This window comes from Ochlerotatus camptorhynchus, unplaced genomic scaffold, assembly GCF_037179485.1.
Source record: "Ochlerotatus camptorhynchus isolate MF236.1 unplaced genomic scaffold, CSIRO-AGI_Acam_v1.1 ptg000417l, whole genome shotgun sequence".
Classification (NCBI taxonomy): Eukaryota; Metazoa; Arthropoda; class Insecta; order Diptera; family Culicidae; genus Ochlerotatus; species Ochlerotatus camptorhynchus.
In genome coordinates, this window is record NW_027040903.1 from 556,896 (window position 1) to 575,186 (window position 18,291).

Here is an 18,291-nt window from a genome sequence, read left to right on the forward strand (position 1 = left end):
GGGTAAAGTAATGACCACAGTTCAACAGGCACTGCAGGAATTTTCATATAACATTATTTGAATATTGCATACACACCTAGAAAAATTGATGTAATTTTAGATGCTCTGAGACTGACATATACGAGCTTCAAATTTGGCATAAAATTGAGTCATAACAGACGCGAAATTCAAGTCAATCAAACGTAGTTTTCGCCGAGTATCGAACTTTTCATTCTCGGAGACCTTAATTTTACATGAAATTTGTGTTTACTTTTCATACTTTATGTCAAAGATTGATTCCGTCTCGTGTAAAATTAGTTATTTCTAAGTGTGTGTGGTAAATTCTTTCAAATTTATTGAAATTTTGCTTTGTGTGTAAAACATGATAAGATGTTATTGATCTGAATAGATTACAAACAATCAGAAACAAAAGCACAAAAGCACAAAAGCACGCAGATTCTTCACTAACGCAACCCAAACAAGTGTAATAACTGGTATTAATGAACTGGTATTAATTGACCGATGCGATACAATTCTTCGTACGTTGTCTTCCGGATTTTCGATCAAAATAACAGCATTTTGAAATTTTGCTGAAGAAACTGCTCGTCTTTATGTTAGCCTTTATAAATGGTATCCAATATCAGCCTCTGTCCATAAGGTTTCAATCCACGGATCGCAAGCAATCCAAATTGCATTGCTTCCAATTGGTATGTTAAGCGAGGAGGCTCAGGAAGCCAGAAATAAAGACTTCAGAAAATTTCGGGAACGATACAGTCGCAAAACAAGTCGAAAGGACACTATGGAGGACGTTGGAGGATGGACATTTTAAACCAGCAGTTTTAAGTCTCCTAGTAATCTAATAGTGTGTATCTTCTAATCGTTGTTCCCTAGTTTGAAGTGGTTAAGACTAGGGTTCTGATGCATGGTCATTATCGGTGTCATAGCTTGTTTTTGTTGTTAAGGAATCCAATTTTGACTGACAAAGGGGCGCGCCTTTGGAGGGTGTTCCAACTCCGAAGGGTATAAATAGCGGAACCTTTCAGTTAGAATCGATTCCTTGCGATGAAGGCAAGAATGTCAACTGTATCAAAACCGAATACTTCATCATTTCTCAATAGTGATGGAGTAATACGACATGCACTAAACTAAGGACACGGGATATACTACAATAGATCGAATTACTGGTCGCAGTGGTGTTATGTCCCGAACAGAGGAAAAAAAATCTAATAGTGCATCTATTGCATTCATCAATAACATCTTATCATGTTTTACACACAAAGCAAAAGTTCAACAAATTTTAAAGAATTTACCATAAGCAATATTCAAATTATGTTATATGAAAATGCCTGCAGTTGCCTGTTGAACTGTGGTCGTTATTTTATCCAGCAAGGTCTACACTAATCACTGTAAAAAAAATGGCTGCTACTTTTTTGCTATATTTTGAGTAATTGACATTTCTATACATCACTTTTTTGAGACATTTATGTTAATAGCTTTATAATAAGGCATGATATATAAAGTAATGGGTATTTATTGGATGAGTCAAACCATTTTGATAATTATCAGAGTATAAAACTTTTACATTTGACGTATATAGGTGAAAAAAGGAAAAAACGCAATTTTAGAGGTTAGTTTTCCTAATTGCCCGATATCTCGCTTAATGTGAGTCATAGAGTTTCGATGTCTTGGACAACATTTCTCAACACTTCAAATTACACAACTTTGCTCTAAAAACCATTTGGCTAGGATGCTCCGTTCAAAAGATAGACTCGAGCGCCACCTATGTGGCGTAAACATGAACTAATATGAAACATTCAAAAGATGGCGCTTTTAGTATTGAACAACTTTGTAGAACATTGTATTGCTGTAGAAAGCAAACCAGCGGCGCTAGAGGTTTTGGCCACGCGAATGGCTTCGCTGCCCCACTGTGCGGCGCAAAACTGACTGCAAGAAAAACAATAAAATAATCATTGCATCGGCCGGGAATCGAACCCGGGCCGCCCGCGTGGCAGGCGAGCATTCTACCACTGAACCACCGATGCTTCTTATCAAATTCGCGGAGTTCAAAAAATCCACTGTTCGTTATTGACAATAGCTGCTTTATGTTTGACAACATTCAAAAATAAAGCTGCTGTTAATTTTTTGATTTTTTTTTTTCGAAAATTTTGAGAATAAAAACAGCACACACCCTTAGATAATTTTACCGAAACCTGTGAAATTTTACCGAAATCTCAACAGCTGAACGTTCGGTTAACAGTTCGGTGATTTTTCACAGATTTCCTGTAGTTTTCACAGATATTCGGTGAAAAATTACAGGAAATCTGTGAAAAATCACCGAACTGTTTACCGAAAGTTCAGCTGTTGAGATTTCGGTAAAATTTCACACGGTGAAATAATCTTAGTGTGTAGGGTAGGTGTTCCAGTAATAGTGGTGTTCCTATAATTGTGGTATGGGGGTTTATGCCGGAATAGTTATGGAAAACTGTATAAATTTATTTTTGATCATTTACAGTAAAGAAGATTTGCATACTTGAAGCTTGAAATTAGCCCAAAAATGGTGAAAAATAATTAATTTTCCTTAAGATTTTGACGCTTTTGTACCTATAGTTGCGATAGTGTTCATATAATAAGGTATGTATCCGAAATAATCCGGACACCTTCACATCACTGTCGCTTTTGAAATATTGTACGTTGGAGTGAATAATTTCGCTGAGGTCATTGATGAAAGAGACTATGATTGGTGTTTACATTCCAAGTTTAGTGTTCAAGATGACGATGAATGAAAAATACGTGCGCGAGTGGATTTTGTACGGACGTAATGCAAATCCTAATTTGACAATACGGAAAAAAAATGATTTACCTAAATCCACTGTTCACGGTGTTCTCAAATCATCTCAAATCAAACGTTTGACGATCGAGAGGAGACGTGCTGATCCTGTCATGGACCGAAAGGTGAAGAGGATATTGATGGAAAACTCAAATCTCTCTGTTCGAACGCTGGCTAGTAAAATAGGAATTCACCTGGGTTTGTCTAAAAATCAAAACAGCGTTTGGGGCTGAAGTCATAAAAAGTAAAAACAGTTCCAAATCGCAACTACAAACAGAATTTGACAGCAAAATCACGGGCTTAACGTTTGTACTGCGAATATTTGAAGAAGTTTTCATGCGTTGTTGACGATGAAACTTATGTCCTGGAGGATTTCAAGCAGCTTCCAGGGCTGGTTTTCTATTATGCTATGACCAAAAATGCTACAGCTGAGTTTTTCAGGACGAAAAAGGCATCGGAATTTCCCAAAACAAACCTAACTACAGGCACAATAATCAACAAGGAGATTTACCAGAAAGAGTGCCTGCAGAAGCGATTGCTACTCTTCATCAAAACCCACAAAGAAAACCCTTTGTTTGGTCCCGATTTGGCATCATGCCATTGTGACAAAAACTGTGATGGAGTGGTACGATGCAAATGAAATGAGTATTGAACCAAAACCGCAAATCCGCCAAATTGTCCAGAGTTACGTCCAATCGAGAGATATTGAACTCTGATGAAGCGGAAGCTTTCTCAAAAGAAACAAACAATCAATGATATCAAAACTTCCAATTTGGACAAAGACGGTCACCCCAGTATCTGAGGATTCTGTGTAAACCCTAATGGATGGACTTAAGCGCAAAGTTCGAAAATTTTATGCAAATACCGAATAACTATGTTTTGACGTCGTGTATCATATCATATCCCATAAATCTGAAATAAACAACTACAATTGAAAAATAATGCAAAATCTGTGTTTTACTTAAGTTTTGATGTGTTCGGATTATTGTGGAAACAGACCTTAAACGCCAAAAAGTTAATTCGCCCCGGGGATGCATCTTACACCATCTCAAACTACATGCTTTTCAAATTGAAGATTCTTATTAAAGTACCTATCGGCTCATTTCCGATTTAAAGGTAATGGCACTCCAATGCCATTTATATTAGGTCTAACTGCTGTTGGTAGTGACGTAATTCTATATGTTCGCAGTATGGAATTTTCGGTAGAGTGACGTCGTCACTTGAGTGCTCAGCAATGTTTAAATATGTTTGCTTCTAACACCAGCAGCTTACCTCTTGGCTCAGACTTTATTTAAACTTCATTGATGGTACCCTACCTGCTTTCGCTCACTTATCAACAATTCGACATCTTCTTTACCTAGCAGCCGGGAAACCATTGACAACAGGAAGAGGCCGAATAGGGTTGCATACTCCTTCATTGTTTCAAACAATGCTCGATCTGTACGCAAGCTTTTGCATGTTTTTCGCACATGCACCTGTTACCGACCGGTGACGCGGGTAGTGAGTGATATTTACGGAAAAGCTTACCTGGTTGCAAGGTTGACTGCTTCACCACGGCCAGTCTGCCACAAACACACACACACACGCCTTGCTGCTTGTCGGATGTTTTTGTTTTTTTCTTTAGAAGCAAATCGGTGACTTTGCTTACTGCACAGCATGAGCGCCTGGTAGTAAACTTTGTAAACGGCCAACCTAAGGTTAAGGTTGTCTGTGAAGTCTGTTTTGAGCAAAATTAAGATGCCGAGGAAAACAATAAGGCCCCATAGCTCAGTTGGTTAGAGCGTCGTGCTAATAACGCGAAGGTCGTGAGTTCGATCCTCTCTGGAGCCAGAATCTTTTTTTATTAGGCTCCACAGTAAAAAAACAAATCTAGATAGAGCTGGAATTAGGGCGTAACAGCTTTTGTAAATAATGACTTCTTTTTATGATTTTAAGAAAGTTAAGGCTTGCCAACGGAAATCAACAACACCTTCGGGTAGGAGAAGACTTCCCCTACCCGCCGGTTATGTTGGTTTGGGTGGGCGTGCCTTGAGTTCCTAGAAATCATCGATAGAAGTCATTATTTACAAAGGCTGTTACGCCCTAATTCCAGCTCTATCTAGAAATGTAGTGTTATTGTTAAATATTCTTATGTATGATAGGTAATATCAATAAAATATAATACTATATTATAATAGACTATAAGTGCCTTAATTTCTGGGGGTAATTTTATGCCTTGTTCAAATTACAGACCACTCACTAGCAACGCAGCATTGACATAACGTTTGAACATCAAAACCAATCCTGAGATGCAACAATAAAAATTAGCCTGATATTTTAAAGTCAGGAAAGACTTACGGCGAATTTGACATGTGATTTTTTTGTAAGTTTCATGTTCTCAGCAGGTGGTGAAGGTGGAATTTGGCATTTAAAAATTCATGAGGGACAGAAAAATTGCTCCAATGTTTCTTGAATTGTCCCTTTTGATTACTGGGAAGTTCCGTAATTGCGCACTTAGAAATAATTATTTTTACATACTGTTGTCATAATCCAGCTTTGACGTAAATCATGGAACGTAAACAAATATGTCATGTAAAATTAAGTGTTCTGAAACAAAGTGCGTTTTATTGAATTAAATTTATTATTTCTTTCAGTTGATTCTTAAAGTCTGGAACGCGCAAAAATTGGTCAACTTCAAATTCAAGATCAACAATTGAAAAGGCCTCAACTCCATTTTGTAAACAAACCTTGTAAGGCCATTTTCTCCCGAACCGAAGTCCGCCAACGTAAACCAACAAAACGAACAGGTAGGGGAAATTCTCCTCTACCCGTTTGTGTTTAAGGCTGGCGAATTAATGGTTTAGGTTTCGGTTCATGAGAAAATGGCCTTCCAAGGTTTGTTTACAAAATGGAGTTGAGGCCTTTTCAATTGCTGGTCTTGAATTGGCGTATTTCTATTAAAAATGCTTTAAAAACAGCTGAAATGCTGCATTTGGAAGTTGAGTGTATATACAATGGTTGCTATTATGAGTTTTCACCATTTGTTCTCCAGTTTTCAAAATGACGTCCAAGCAAGAGGAGCAGCGTGTCAAAATTTTACTCGCGCAGTAAGAGAATCCGACGTTCTCACACGCCAAGTTGTCAAAATTGCTGGATCTGGCCAAATTAAACGTGACAAACGTTTTAAAATTGTTCGGAGAGCGTCTGTCGACCGCCAGGAAGCCTGGAAGCGGTGGCAATCGTAATCCGGACGTGGCAGCGACGACGAAGAAGGTGGCGGTGAAATGTAAGCAGAATCCTAACCTCTCCATCCGGGACGTCGCTGTCAAGCTCAATGTCTCCCATACTACTGTGCAGCGGGCCAAGAAACGAGCCGGGTTGTCGACGTTTAAGAAGATGAAGGTGGTGAACCGAGATTACAAACAAAACACGTCGGCAAAGCAGCGGTCCCGAAAGCTGTATACGAATCTGCTCACAAAGTTCGACTGTGTCGTCATGGACGACGAAACTTATGTGAAGGCGGATTTCAAGCAGCTTCCGGGGCAGGAGTTTTATACCGCATCAGGTTCCCTTTTCCTGGTGGCTGAAATATTCAAAACCATCAAACTATCGAAGTTCCCGAAAAAATATCTCGTCTGGCAGGCCATATGCACGTGTGGCCTAAAAAGCGGCATTTTCATTACTACGGGAACCATCAATCAAGAGACCTACGTCCAGGAGTGCCTGGAAAAGCGGCTGCTACCATTCCCTAAAGCAACATAATATACCTGTGCTGTTCTGGCCGGACTTGGCGAGCTGCCACTATGGGAAAAAGGTAATCGAGTGGTACGATGCGAACAACGTGGTTGTGGTACCCAAAGACCACAACCCTCCCAACAGCCCAGATCTCAGAACATTCATGATCTTCTCCAGCTTCAGGAAAGAATTGAACTTTCTCTATGAACTTTCCTAAACATCTGAACAAAACAAAAATCCCAAAACTTCCAGTAAAATCCAAAATCAAATCCTGACGTTCAAAATTCTCTGAATTAGAAGTAGAAGTAGAACGAAGTTCGCTGAGCTTCTACAATTTTGTCTTAACTTCTACGAAGTTTTTTGAACTTAAATAAAATCTCATCACTTCTATGAAGTTTTACGAAGTTTCTTGAATCGTATACTTGACTTCTACAAAGTTATCAGAATTCCTATTTAGTTAGCTGCACTTCTACAGAGTTATTTAAACTTTTTAGAATTTCGTTGATTTTCTGTAAAGTTGTTTGAAGTTCTTCAATGTTTCCTAAATTTTCACTGAATTTCCTGATTTATTTTAAGTCCATTAAACTTGACCGGTTAATAATGTTTCTTAAAATTAAACATTTTTTTTATTATGGTATGGTTCCCAATTCTACAAAGATTTCCCGAAAGTTTACAAAGCACCCTGAATTTCTTTAAATGTCCCCTAAATAAAATCCATAAATAAAAATCCATCGAAGTTACTCTTCTAAAAAAATCGCTTAATTTCTCTATACTTCGCAAATGGTCAACAATGTTTGATGAAGTTCTCTGAACATCTATAAAACTTGCTGAGTCTAGTCTACAAATCACATCTCTTTCCAGAAATCCTACGCAGTTCAATTAATGTCTAAAAAGATTTCGAAAGTTCTACGATATTTCCTTACAATCTATTAGGTTCCTTCAGAAAAATTACGTGGACCAATCCGGCGATCGTCAAACCGCCTGGAGTGCGGATGTGCGTGATGTTTGTACTGTCAAACCGACGACGAGCAGCAAGAAACTCGTACTAGACGTACTATTTGCGGGAAAGACAATGACGATGTCGTTGTACGTTGTGAATTCTGGTAAGCACCCGTTACTAGGCTGTGAGTGGTTGAAAGAGATGGCGGTAGACTGGAACAACGTGTTCCAGGGTTAAAAATGGTGAATATGATTGCTGCTACATTTTTCCCGTATCGTTATGCTGCATTAAAGGAGGTTCTGGAAAACTTCCCGAACTAACCTACCACCGAAGAACAATGCTCGGCCGGTGTTTCTCAAGGCACCGAAGATACCGTTCCATATGCTGAAAGCGGTAGAGGCTGAATTGGAGGAGCTGGTTGCAGAGGGTGTGCTCACGAAAGTTAACTCTAGTAACTGGGCAACACCGATTGTGCCTGTGAAAAAGTCACAGAACCAAGTGAGGATTTTTGGAGATTGCAAGCAGACCGTGAACCTCGTGGTGGGCAAGCATTCACAGCCTACTGCATTCGAGCTGTTAGCTTCGCTTACGGGAGGAAATAAGTTCAGCAAGATTGATCTCGTCCAAGCGTACCTGTAACTGGAAGTGGCTCCGGAGGATCGTGAAATACTCACGCTGAGTACTTACCGTTGTCTTTACCGACCCAGTCGACTCATGTATGGTGTCTGTCGCATCGGCACCAGCTATCTGGCAACGGCAGATGGAGGCCATACTGCAGAGAATAGAAGGAGCTAGTGTTTTCCTGGTCGACATCAAGATCACGGGTGAATATGATTAATTTCATTTGCGTCGGCTGGAGGAGGTACTTTTGCGACTAAACAAAAGCGGAATACAGGTGAACAAGGACCAATGCGAGTTCCTTGTGGACAATATTGAGTACTGCGGTTACTCGATCGATAAGCAAGGGATTCATAAGATCCGGAAAAAAGGTACAAGCTATCCAAGAAAATGCCAAGGCTGAAAAACAAGGATGAAGTTCGGTAATTCATCGGCTTCTTCGAGAGCTTCAGCACGGTCCTGTATCCTCCAAACAACCTGCTCAAGAACGATGTTCCATTCAGATGGACCAAATAATGCGAAGATTCTATCAAGAAAGTGAAGGAACAGATGCAGTCCGACAACTTCCTTGTGCACTATTCATCCGAACTACCACTGCTGCTTGCTACGGACGCTTTACTCTTCGGAGTAGGAGCCGTGCTGAGTCACGTGTATCCAGATGGCACGGAACGTCCAATACAGTTCGCATCCCAGACCCTGAATCGTGTGCAGCAGAATTACAAAGTTTTTCCAGTACTTGTACGGACGGAAGTTCAGCTTGCTTACCGATAATCACGCTATCTCGAAGATCTTCAGAGAGCACAAAGGGTTGCCAGTCATGTCAGCATTGAGGATGCAACATTACGTTACGCATTTGGAGAGTTTCGATTACGAGATCCGGCTTCGGAATTCCGTTGATCCCCAGAATAAGATTAAGAAGTCTGATGCAGTGCAGTTAAGTCAAATTGATACTGTACCCTTTGACTGCTGCCGAGTTAGGTCAAGCTACTGCGGGGGATCAGACGGTGCAAAAGCTGATCCAAGGAATCAAGCACGGTCAGCTGGTGGAGGCGAAGGATCGATTTGGAATCGATCAGGACGAATTTTCCCCACAACAAGTATGCTTGCTTCGGGAAATGCGAGTGTACGTGCCTGCAGTTCTCCGGAAACGTGTGCTACATATTTCGGTACACTCCTTCGAGAGATCGAAGAATTGCTAGCGAACTGCGCCGACTGCTAGTCGATACGGGCGGAACCTGCGAAGATGAATCTTCATTGCTGGGAAACTTCAAGTGAACCGTTCCAAAGGGTCCATATTGATTTTGCGGGTCCTTTCGTGGATACCTACTTCTTGCAGTGTGCAGATCCATCTCGGCCGAATGTACGGTTAGCATGTGTCGCGAGATCTTCAGTACGTTTGGCATTCCATCAGTCATGGTGAACCGCCATGGTGTCCAGTTTACTTCGGAGGTTTTTCAGCGCTTCTTGAAGATGAATGGCGTAGTTCACAAAATAGGCATCCGGCAATGAATGAACAAGCCGAGTGGTGCGTCGAAACGTTGAAACAGAAATTGAAGGCGTTGAAGTGTTCCAAGTCTCAGCTGAACCTGGAATTGTCAAACATTCTTCTTACCAACCGCAACATGATTGATCCATCTACCGGAAATTCACCGTCAATGCTCGTGTTTGGTCAACAGATTCTCGACTTGCTGCTGCCGACGAACGAAGCTTCAAGTAAAGCTGACATTGCTATGCGTCAGTTCTTGGATGGTGATCGAGTACGTGCATTAGAAGCTGCTCCGATGCTACGTCGAACCAGTCGGGTAATCAAACCTCCAAGAAATTGAATTTGTAACTATCCTTGAATAACTTAGTGCAGCTTTCATTCTACGAGGGGGAGAAGTGTTATATCTTTAGTAGTAGCAAAGAAAGGAAGCTCATCTCTGCTTCGAAAAGTGAAAAAAAATCAATGTACTTTAGAAAGCCACCTAGCGGTGGAAAGTACGCTTTTTACACGGAAAATATAGTTAGCATTATACCAGTTTTAATGACAGGTATAAGTACAGCTTGACTGCTTTAAAGCGGTTTTATAACAAACGAAATATTTTTCTACCAATACAATTCATTCGTATAGTAACGTATACCCGTATAGCAACCTATTCGCGATATATTCCACGTAAAGTTGACCGACAATACAAAACCATCCATGGACCTTACTGACTACCATAACCATTACCATTAAAATTCTCAAACCATAAGTAAAAAGGTTCTAATATAGTTTTCTTTCAGAAAATGTATGGAGAAAACAAGAATTTAGAATGGTAATGGTTCTAACAACCCATTATTTGTAAGGTTCACTTCCAAAAAACCATAATACATAAGGTTAAAACTTTATCACACAAACGTTCATGTAAAGTTCCATAACCATTTCAGTTAAAGTTTAGCAGGGATTATAAACAATTTGTAACCATTTTCGGTAAGGTATGGTTCGCGTTTATGCGGGAAGTAAACCTCAGAATTTCAAAAGCACCGATCTCAACTTCCGAAAAACATACATTGACGAGATTGTAACTCTATGTTTGCTAGGAATTGGTTAACTGAAAGTGTTGAAAGTTGTATGAGCGGAAGAGCTGACAAAATCGGGTCATTAATGTAATTTTTCACAAATTCTTGAGTGCAGAAAACTAACAAATAAATTTACATTCAACATATTGCATAATTCGATTTTGTCAGCTCTCGTCGTAATTATCCAACTCTGCCTTGTGAATAATTGTACGACTCGTGCTGAAAAATCTTCCTGCAACTTGTTTCCTAAATACTATTGTATTACATGATGTTATTTTTGTGTTAGGGTTCGATATTTCGCTGTTCCTTCTTTGAAGATTGGAGGTGATGACATTGATTATCCGGAAATCATTTTGGATAAAGATATCCCCGTTGGAGCTTACGAAGAAATTGGTATAATTAATACAAAGCAGAAGACTGGCAAAGTTGTACACAATAAAAAGGGTCTGAAAAAGAAAAGGCTGCAGTTTAATACACATGACCACGATTATGCGTGTACATTAGATAAGTACAGCAAGGCTCTTAAGATGGTCAGATCGATGAAAGGTGAAATCTTGCGCTTGCGGAGGAAAGGTTACGTACAATCACAAGCAATGAAAAGAAAAAATGATTCTCTTGACTACTGGAAAAAAAGAAGCAAAGTTTAACCAGAAAACGAAGCTATCTAAACCAGATACCACGATATATGATAGCATACTAAACGAATTACAAAGAAATGCGTCTAGGCGACTAAAGGGAGCAAGGTACTCTGACAAAACTAAATCAATGGCATTAGGCCTATACTATTGTTCTACCCGTGCGTACCGACAAATGCTAAAGGTCTTTAGGCTACCGAGCATATCCCTGATTAAAAAATTGCTCAGGCATCTGAGAATTGTTGAGGGATTTAATGACAATATCCAGATCATTTTGGGAGAGAAATCAAAGCTGCTTGTTCCATCGGAAAAAGTTGTATCTATCACAATAGATGAAATGGCACTACGACCAACAATCAATACGAAACTAACGATTTTAAATTGGCTCACTACTTGACTAGCCTATTGGTCCCAAGCAAATCGATTAACGTACCCCATTCTAGTCAAAATTCTAGTACTATATAATGTTTGTTTTGATTTGCTATGAAAATTTGACAGATAAAATGAGGGGTTATTGGATTTTCCTATGTTTCGAGGGGTGATTCGACTAGCTTGGGACCGAAGATAGTACCAGAGCTTAGCCAAAAATTTGAGCACGTTTCTTCGGGACCTACTTGTCTTAGAGTTACCTCTATGCTACGACCAAATATAACATATTTGGGAAAAGCAAAACCCGATGTGGTTTTGGGATTTCCAACTAAGCTTCCTAATGGCGGTTTCGTACCAGATGCTGCAGCCTCGTCGGTTTTAGTTGTTATGATCAAAGGTGTAAAGTCCGGGTTTAAGCAGAGCATTGGCTATTTTTTTTAGCAAAAATGGTTTTAAGACAAACGAACTACAAACTATAATCCAAAACGCTCTTGATTTTGTGGAAAGTACCGGATTTATTCCAAAAGTGATCGTCTGTGACCAGAACTCCACTAGATCACTGTTTACGAAATTGGGGATCAGCTTGGACCGACCTTTTTTGGAACACAATGGATCAAAGGTGTATTGTTTTTATGATCCTCCGCATTTATTGAAGTCATCCCGCAATAATTTGCTGCATCACAATGCAGTTTACGACAATAGTATAATAAAATGGGAACACATAAGGTCATTATACAATGAAGACTGTAAAAGGCTACCCAGAGCCGCCCCAAAGTTGACCAATAAGCACATATTTCTACCTGCTTTTGGAGAAATGAGGGTAGGCGTGGCAGCTGAAACACTCAGCAACACCGTGTCTTCTGCAATCAAAATGTACGTTACCAACGGAGATTTGTCTGAAGAATGCCTGAATACAACAAAGTATATAGAAGACATTGACAAACTTTTCGACGTATTCAACGCCACCGATAATGTTCGGAAATGCAATAAGGTAAGTGCATTTTTTGCTAAGTAGATTTTAATTTGTATTCAAGGTGACATGTATTTCCCCGTAAAAAGAAATCATAGATGTTCAATGAAATATATTGTAATCATGCATAGTAATTTGTTGTATAAACAATAAATTATATTGCACACAACAATAACATAACCATAAAATTCAGTGTTTTAACAATATAATCTATTATAAATTGGGCAATCTACAATACAACAAGAGAGTTTAATCACTTTTCCGAAGCATACTTGAACCATTTATCATTGATTGTTTTGTTCTTCTATTGTTGTAATTTCCAACTAAATAAAACCATTAATAAAACTTAACCATATAACAGAGCATAACGACGTATTCGGCGTATCATCCAAACCTTTTGTGAAATAGTTTTACCATCTAGATTACCCTTCGTTTGTGATAATCTGGAGGGTTTTATAGATTATGACCGTAATAATAATGTGATTAATTTATTTGCATGATACATGCACAATATCATCAATTTTTGGAAATAGAATGTGTTATTATTGTATTTTATTATATGGTTATTTTCCCGGGTCATGTCCTTCCCAAAACTCGTTGATTGATGACATAAATTGATGAAAAAAAAATGTTCTGCACAGTTATTCTCAAAACGAAAAAAACAGGTTTTAACATTTATAACTGTATGTCTGTGACTTAATACTGTTTAGTTATGGGTTGTTCTGCGAATGAAGTATGCTTCTACACGGATAGAAATATCCTTATACCTTTTGGCAAATTTCTATTGCTGATTATTCATAAAATATATAAGTCAACTAATACGCAGACGCCTTGCAAAAAGTTAATGAAGATCATGTGTCAAATGAAATGTATAAGCGGTCACACATACCTTTTATGGTTTGTCTTATGGAATGTATAAGGCTGATGCTTTGGCAAAAATGTATAAGTGAAACACATGAATAAAATAATTGATTTTCGTTTCGTGTATATCTGTGTGTGGCATTTTTTTTTATTGATCGCTAAGTGGTTTGGCGTTGGAGTTAGAATGGTTCAATTATTGGTTCAAGAGTAGGGTTGTCACAAACATTAAAATCTTAATTTTTTAGCAGTCGCGTCAAATCATAGAAAAATGCAAGCGATTTAAAAACAAAATTTCACTTCTGTTGATGCGGGTTTTCTATTTATTTAAAGATCAACTCTACCTCTTTCTAGTGATGTTTAAACTGGTGGAAAAAATCATGTTTCAATAGTGGGTTTTTTACGAGTGTACTCAGTGCACCAGCGTGACTACTAAAAGGTTAATATCACCGTTATAAGAAAGAATTGCGGTACATGAATCCCCCGGTATATGGTGACGTTAACCCACCGTTATTTCTCGGCTGTCCTTCTACCAATCAAGTTGATTTTTTGTTTGAGATGAAAGTCAATCCTAAACTAGTTATCTACAAAAAATTAGCAATTTCGGGTATACGGTGAACTACCTGTCATCTTGTATACTTTTACGGGATTTTCATTTAGTAAGGAAAGTCTGTATTTATACATTTCTTATGTCAACAGGTTTATTTAAAACCATTAACGGAACAGTCTCTCCATTGGAACTTCCTGCTACAAATAGTTAACCGATTTCAGCAGCTTATCTTTGTCGATAAACAATGTGAAAATATCTCAGATGTAAGTGTACATAGAAATTGTTTCAATCATAAATAAGTAAATTTTACAATCACTTTCAGGTTACGAAATACAAGCCTCTACCGAAGCAAAGTAGACAGCCATGGTTTATCCATGGCTGGCTACTTAACATGAAATCCTTAAAAATGTTGTTCGATGACGTTCGTGACAACCACGATATTGAGAGCCTGGAGACACGAGCGTTAAACCAGGATTGCTTGGAAAACTTTTTCTGCGTAATACGGATGGCGAATGGTACGAATGATCGACCAGACGCTTTTGCATTCAAGTCGGCTTATAGAGCAGCAGCTATCAACCAGCTTCTTCGTGTTAGCGATAAAGCCAACAGCAGGCAAGATGCGGGTGTTGGGCTTTTCAGCTTGAATGATTTTTCTAAGTTAACTATTGAAAAGCCTGTAACCCTTTTACCTGCTGTTGAACTAAACCAAGAGCTGGAGGAGTTTGATTGCTCACAGATAAACAACATAAACTACACTGCCGGTTGGATATATTCCACAGTTACCCACAAGCAATGCATCGACCGCCTGAGAAGTGATGCACAATCTGGCCAGCAAAATTCAACATTTGCTCGTTTGAAAGGTGTCAAACAGCAAATGGTAAGTCAAGGACTCGAAAACTATCTTGCAAGCATTGTATCGGTTTTCAACAAAAATTTTGACGACCTACTTCGCGAAAGTCCTGTAGGGATCAAAACCCGGATAGCAGAATATGTGTTGAAAAAAGAAGATGGTGAACTTCTTTGTCATTCATGCAAAGCATCAATCGTTGATCGTTACTTTAATATGCTGATGAAAGCAAAAATCAAGTCTTTGAACGAATCGTTCAAGTTGAAAAAACTCTCCGGTAAAAAGAGAACAAAGACTGCTGGCAATCTCAAGGCCAAAAAAATGAACATTTGTGAAGTTTGGTTTTTTTCTGTTTACTGTTACTGTTGGTACATCCTCAATAAAATTAATTTTCGGAAAGGAATAATCATTCTATTGGTTCATTTTGTTATCATTTTATTCTTTTTTGGTTTTCAAGCTTGTCACTATAAAAGTAAGTTTTGTAATAAATATCAAACTTACAAGAGTCGTGTTTTTTTTCGTATTACTATATTCCAATAAACAAGAAAGATAAAAAAAATAATGGAACATTTTATTAAACATATTCACGGTTGTCTACGCAAAATGAGTGGGGTCTAAAATTTCCCAACAACTGTTACCTTATTCACAAATGGTGTCGAAAATCGATTTCTGATCACTTTATGTTGTTCTTGTTGCAGAAATATTCAAACTGAAATCATAATTTTTTTTAAATAATTTTCAAAATAGATCTAACGGAAGAACTTATATGTCTAACACCTGGAAGGTCATGGTCATGAGAACAACTTTATTGAAGACACTGATTTGAGATATGGTCAATATTACAAGATATTGCACAATAACGAAACTCACACATAGCAACGTGTAGTGTAAAAATTCAGCTACCAATAATTCAATAATGGTGACAATGATTCAATAATTCAACAATATATATATATATACATATATCAATTTTATCACCTCCCTTCACTCGGTCTATGATTTAGTGAGCTACTTGGACGAATGCAGTATCTTTGTATAAAACATTTCAATACGATCGATTTTCTTCACAATTTTTTTATATCGTTGCAAAAACATTCACTGTTGTGATTGTTATTATATGTGGTAGATATGTAATACATTACATCTTTTAGAGCCTCCCTTAGATGTATTCATACTATTTCTGCTACATAGTTTGATAAAGGAGCTTATGGAGAATAGCAACCGCATCAAGTAATATGTTTGCCACTGAATTATTAACGAAAGACGAAGTCGATGAAGAGAATAAATCAAAATCACTTGCACCCCGTTGCCTCTAATCCCCTCATTTGAGAGCAAGCGTAAACTTCTAGTTGGGGCATAATAGCCAAAGAAGAAAAAGAAGAAGATTACATTTTTTTCTTTAAACCATTTGGCACAAATAGCATGAAGCATGTTTGCAAAACTGTGGTTACTCAATTAGAATATCGAATGAATCCTGAAATTAATAGATAAATGCAGACAGGACCTCTTGAAATGTTAATCTAGATATGGCCAGCATATGCATAAATACAAAAACTTGTTTGTACAAATTTTTGTGAGCTTTAAAACAACAGTTCGTATTAAGCAGGATGAACTGTTACGCTAACGGTCATTTCAAAACGTAGTCAGAAATTATACCGTTTTATGTCAGATTAAGCTGGCATAAACGAACACGCTAAATATAAAATGATTGAAGGAAGAAAACATCGATGTTGATTTTTCAATCGTCAGAGTAAACACTTTCTGAATCAGCGTTTGTATAAAGTTGCTATTCCTTTCTTTGGTAGTAGTCAAATTTACGCTTATTTGCTGGTTTAACATTTCAATTGGTTAGCCTTTGGCTCTTCATCTTTGTTCTAGTTAATTGGTTATTCTAATATGATGATTGCGTTTAGCGCTAATTTACAGGATACCCTTTTAAGGGCTTGTTTTCGTTTGAATATAAAAATTTCATAACCTACCTATTTGAGCACAGGAACCTACCTAACTACTTGAACTAGGTTACCAAATCACGAATGATCGGTGGTTTGATCGCAGACAGGCTACTCTGAACCTTTCTAGCGTGGACATCTTTCGCTCCTCGAGTGTTTGAAGACCGGCCAGGTGGTGAATCTCAGAATTACGAGTTCACGGTGGCACTTAGCACAACTCTCCCAGATTGGCATACCATACTCAATAGCCGGCAGAATGATCTGTTTGTGGACAGCAAGCTTGTTTTTAAAGGACAGGGTGGACTTCCTGTTTAGGGTAGAGTGACATGATCAAAATGTTACACTTGGTGGATGTCTTGTCCACACGGGATCGGAATAGCAATTTGCTATCGAGGGTGAGACCAAGGTAGACTACTTCACTCGACCATTCAATGGGAGTGCTATCAAGATGGATCTTAACGTTAGCAGGCGGAACAAGCCGAGGTGAATTCGAGTGATACCCTACGCAGGTGTGGAAGCTGCCTTCCTGCACATTCGGTGATTGGCACTAGATTGCGTAACAGAGACCGACGTTAAATAAAGAAAAGAAGAAGAAGAATTCGAGTGTGGACACAGAATGGTTTGTGTTTTAGCTGCATTGATAGAAATCTTCCAGCTCTTGAAATAGTCGGACAGAGCATCCAGGCTGGATTGTAGTTTACTCGTCAGAGCACGGATCACTCGACCCTTACAGATGATGGAGGTGTCATCTGCGAACATTGAGTGTTATATCTTTATATCAACCTTGCGCATTAATACTATGCCTACTCTTGCATAACATTGCTTGCTAGAGACTTTTGCTTTCCCACGCGATCACTTTTTTGAATTCAAACAAAGGGAATTTTAAGATACACTCTAACTCAATTCTGAAACATTGCTCTAAAATGAGAACGTTAAGAACAGAAATAATGTTTCTTTAGCAAAGTCGCTAGGAATTTTCAGTGCCAACATTTAATTAGGGCGAAACTGCTTTTGTAAACAATGACAAAGCTCACTCCTGTAAATTAACGATGTCAGCTGGTAGGGGAAACATTCATCTACTTGATGGTGCCATTAGTTTATTCATGAGAAATCGACTACTAAAGCCGTTGTTTACAAAAGCAGTTCCGCCCTTTTGGAATGTTGGGAGATAGAGAGGAAAATTAATCGATTGATTGAAACAATAGCCCGATTATTGAAACAATTCCTGATCGATTAAAAAATGTTTCATCAAAATCGATCAAGAAATTATTAAATTGAAGCAGATGGTTTCTATTTTTAGGCGAAAAAGCGTGAGTATGCAAAGGTTTTAATTTACTTTTAATAACATATTAAATGCTCCCACTTGCCGTCTACCTACTGTGTTGGTTAAAAAACGTAAAAAAAATTAAAAAAGATTTGGCTCCAGAGAGGATCGAACTCACGACCTTCGCGTTATTAGCACGACGCTCTAACCAACTGAGCTATGGGGCC

General features: G+C 38.4%; 3 non-coding genes across 3 annotated transcripts; 1 reads left to right on the forward strand and 2 right to left on the reverse strand.

Annotated features, from left to right (window-relative positions):
* Positions 1-1,950: 1,950 nt before the first annotated feature.
* On the reverse strand, positions 1,951-2,021 carry TRNAG-GCC (transfer RNA glycine (anticodon GCC)). Its single transcript has one exon. It is a non-coding gene; the product is annotated as a tRNA-Gly (tRNA).
* A 2,541-nt stretch (positions 2,022-4,562) lies between these two features.
* TRNAI-AAU (transfer RNA isoleucine (anticodon AAU)) lies at positions 4,563-4,636 on the forward strand. Its single transcript has one exon. It is a non-coding gene; the product is annotated as a tRNA-Ile (tRNA).
* A 13,581-nt stretch (positions 4,637-18,217) lies between these two features.
* TRNAI-AAU (transfer RNA isoleucine (anticodon AAU)) lies at positions 18,218-18,291 on the reverse strand. Its single transcript has one exon. It is a non-coding gene; the product is annotated as a tRNA-Ile (tRNA).